The following is a 4,453-nucleotide window of genomic DNA, read 5'->3' as shown; positions in this document are numbered from 1 at the left end:
CTCAGGCAAGCTCGCTCCAAAGATGGAGAAGTGGCTGTCCTCTCGCTATAGGGTCGAATTAGTCAGGCTGGAATCCATACTGGAGAGCTTTTGACCTGTAACACAGACTAAAACTCTAGCCCCTTGGTTAGTCACGTAATAAAGAAACATTCCAGCATCCTAACATCACTTTCTTTTTTTTAAGTAATTCATTTTTACTGTTTTATTGTAAATTATGTGATAGTTTACATGGGAGAACATTAGCTTTACATTCATCCTATCTTATATCATTTCATTGCCAGAGTTACAGTCCCCTCCGCGTATCATCAACCAACCAAAGGGTATATATACCCTGCAAGCATGTCCCCCCGGTTGTCATCCCTTCACCCTCTCTGGTTCTAAAGTCCCCAGATGCTCCATCTCTCCACGTCATCTTCTCTACCTTCATCTTTGGCATCACTGCTTCTCTGGGTAGGGTCCCACTCTCCGCTCTTCTCCCTTGATGGTCCCAGGGACCTCTGCTCCGAGACTGCAAAGTTAATCACTCCCCTCCTTTTGCTTCATAATGTCTACCTTTACATTTCTAATTCTCACAATCGGTCTTGATAACAGTTATTCACTATTGTATCACAAGAGACCTGTCTGCATCTCCTTTCATCAGCCCTGCCCAGACAGATTGGATACTACTCACTGGAGATTCTACCTTCCTCCATGCCCTCCGGTTCTAGGCTCCCTCTTGAAAGCTTGTAATCCAGTCACTTCTTGAATTTGTAGCGCCCCCATTTTGGGTAGCCAATGTCCAAGATGCCCATCCCTATCTACTCTGTGTATGGAGGGGGTGGGAATGATCTTCACTGTAAAGATTTGTTTCCTCTTTTGAGCTACGGCATCCATAGGTGTAGGTCAACTTCATCAAATTGTATCAGATTACTCCTTTTTACCTCTAGTCGAGCTCTGATCATCCAGTCATTGAAGCCAGATCAAGTGGGTATTATCTGCAAATGTAGGTGTTCTTATGCATATGTCCTCTCTTCTTATCAGCTGGACGCTTCACTCTCCACTCTAGTCCTCTATGGCTGTGTCACTGACTCTGGTCCCAAGAGTCCCCAGGTCTTGCCACAATGCTGGCCAACCAGGTCTCCACGTGGGTTCAGAGGAGTCTATTGAACATTGTAGGGTTTAACTCGCAGCTTCATTGCTGTTTTTCCATTGCTTCCCCTTATGGTGATGAACGTGGTCACCAATCAGAGCATGTTTTCCCATTGAGTCTTAGTCTTGCAAGGAGGTTTGCTCTGAGGGGACCCAACCACTTGCCTTGATGTCTCCTGGAAGAGCAACTTGCTTGTTCTTGTAGTAATCAGTGGGTCTGCCTCTATTGTTTTGTGTTTTTCCTGTTAGTCTTTCTTTCAAGAAGTATCTTCTGTTCTTCTAGCCGCTCCAGGCTGCCCATCCTTTCAAGTAGAAATTTCCCACCTCTGAAGATTCTGGATGCTGGTCAGGATTCCACCTATAGTCTTATGTAATGCAGAGGATCCGCAGGAAGCCTCCTTCACTGGGCACATTGTAGCCCCATTTTAGGTATTCCAATCAGTTATCGGCAGAAGATGAACTTACAAGCTTTGTATGGTGATATTTCTGGCTATTTCTTTCTCTCCTCCTCCAGTGTGTATTTTATAATTGTATGCAAGGGAAACCAAGATTCAAAAGACAGCCAAGAATCTTAACATTGGATAGTATACTTTTATTCACTCAGAAAATATTTATTGACCTCAGCAGCTGCTCCTCAGAAATCCTATACAGCGTCTCTAGGGTCAGAACAAACTTAACAACAACAACTTTATGTTCTATATCTATATGGAGTCCAGGTGTGGTGCTGTAGGATAAGCACTGAACTGCTAACTGTAAGATTGGTGGTTCAAACCCACCAGCTGCTCCTCAGAAAGTCTATACAGGGTCACTATGAGTCAGAACGAACTCAATGGCACTTAACAACAACAATTATGTTCTAGGTACAGTGATTAGAGCAAGAAAAAGACACAAATGTCTGTGAAGTTGAGCTTTCCTTTTTGTGGGGGAAACAGATCATAAATAATTGAACAAAAACAGATTTCAGATAGCATACAAATCATCAAGTAAAAAAAATCAAACCCACAAATATATATAGGTTTGACAGAGGATATTTGCTGCAAATACCCATGACTATGGTGGAGCACACAGAGGACAAAGTTATGAACACTTGTTAGACACAACTGGGCCTGGAGGCTTAGGACCATAGTCTCAAGGACAGCATTATCAACTGGCATAACAGTCCATAAAGACAATGTGATGTAGCTTACTTCGGTGAACAGTAACTAGGATCACAAAAGCTCATGAGTGGCCATCTAAGGTACAACTATTGGGCTCTCTGTGTCTGGAAAAAAGAAAAATAATGAAAATTAAAGACATATGGAAACAATTAGTCCAGTGGACTAATGGAGTATGCAAACATCAGTTTCCCTGGCCCTAAGACCAGAACTAGATGAAGCCCACTTATCATTATCAAACTCTGAATGGTATCACATTAGACGGTCCTGTGTAGACCAGGAGCCAAATGTGGAACAAAACTCAAAATCATAAAAAGAAGACCAGGCTTACTGGTTGGAAAGCGACTGGTAGAACCTCCGAGACTATGGCCCTTAGCCTTCAGCTCTAGCAATAAAGTCAGCCCCATGGCTCAATTTCCAGCCAAACAATCAAAAGGACTGTAAGGGAGAAAATAACACTAGTGTGGTATGGACACCTTAGAATAATCAACCATTTGAGAGCAAACGAGTAGCATTTACCCAAGGACAAATTCAGAAGGGTTAGGAAAGAAGTAAGAATGGAAATAGGAAAAAGTAATGTTACATCGTGGGGATTACAATCAATGACATGAAACAAAATGTGTATGAATTGCTGAATGGAAAACGTATCTGCTCTATAAAACTTCACCCAATTCACAATAAAAAGTGAAAAAAAAAAAAAAAGGAAAACCTAAACCCAATAAAAACTAAACCTGTTGCCATCAAGTTGATTCTGTCTCAAGGCAACCGTGCACTTTATAGATTAGAGCTGAGCTCCATAGAATTTTCTTGGCTACCATTTTTACTAGGGGACTTCAAAAAGTTTGTGGAAAAATTTAACTAGAAGATAATGGAATTTTTCCATGAAATTTTTAATATGGAAGCAGATTTTCAGACCTTTCATTTGCAGACTCCTCAGTGGGTTTGAATTGCAAACCTCTAGTTTAATAGCTGAGTGCAAACCATTTGAGTCACCAAGGACCTAAGCAATATGTGGTGGTGGTGGTGGTTATGTGCCATGGAGTTGGTTCGTCTCCTAGTGATCCTACATAGGATTTTTTTTTTTTTTTAAGGTTTTTATTGTGGATCAAGTGAAAGTTTTCAGGGCACATCATCAATTTCACATTCAAACATTCATATACCATGTTTCATTACATTGATTATAATCCCCTCCACATACCATCAGTTAACAGAGTTTCTCTCTATCCTCTTTAGCTTTTTTTGGGGGGGGGGGGAATTTACAGTCTCAGCTTTTAGGGAAGGTTTTTACATTTATCTGTGGGTATCCAGGGCTCATGTATGGAATTACTAACCAGCATAACTGAATAATCAGATAAGGGACAGTTTGCTATGTCTGCTAGGTGGCTAAAGTCTGATCCTCAGACCCTATGGTTTGGACGGTCAGCAACGCTTGGGCCCACAGGGCCTTGAACTCCTGACCGGGTCTGCATGGTCTGCATCAGATTCCCCCTTATTTATTATTTGTTTAAGGCCTACATAGGATTTTTGAGGCTGTAAATCTTTATGGGAGCAGAAAGCCTCGTCTTTCTCCAGTGGAACTGCTGGGAGTTTCAGATTGCTGAGAGTGAAATAAGCAGCCCAACTTGTAACCACGATGCTACCAGAGCTTCTAAGCATCAAGCATACTTAATTAAACAGCAGTGATTGATTAAATTCATTGCAAGAATCCTTTAAATTGTTAGGGCCTATAGCTTATGGCAGTTATGATTTTATCTCTAAAAATCTAATTTACAAAAAACCTTCTTAAAACTTAATTAAGGTCTTTCTTAAGTATTGAGAAAATGTGAACATTTAAGTGGAAAGAGAACTAAAAATAACAGTTAACAATATGGTTAAGGGCAAACTGGCTAGTCCATTTTCTGAGTGCCATGGGTTTTCAGATAAGAACCAAGGCTTTACATGCTTTTGGGGTCTGAGAGTCTGGAAGCTTTTGCATCCCCAAACATGTACGAGTATAACATGTTTCAAATTTCACCCACAGTATCTTAAATTGGCTTATCCACTTGTTCACTTTCTTTGATGTTTCATCCCTTAGAAGGGAGTAGGAGGTGAGAGGAGGAGGAAGATGTTATTATGTGCTGTTGCCTGTGGGCTGTTTGTGTATAAAAATGGCATACTGAAATTGTTGGAAT

This window comes from Chrysochloris asiatica, unplaced genomic scaffold (assembly GCF_000296735.1).
Source record: "Chrysochloris asiatica unplaced genomic scaffold, ChrAsi1.0 scaffold00207, whole genome shotgun sequence".
In the NCBI taxonomy this organism is placed as follows: Eukaryota; Metazoa; Chordata; class Mammalia; order Afrosoricida; family Chrysochloridae; genus Chrysochloris; species Chrysochloris asiatica.
This window is presented reverse-complemented; position numbering follows the sequence as displayed.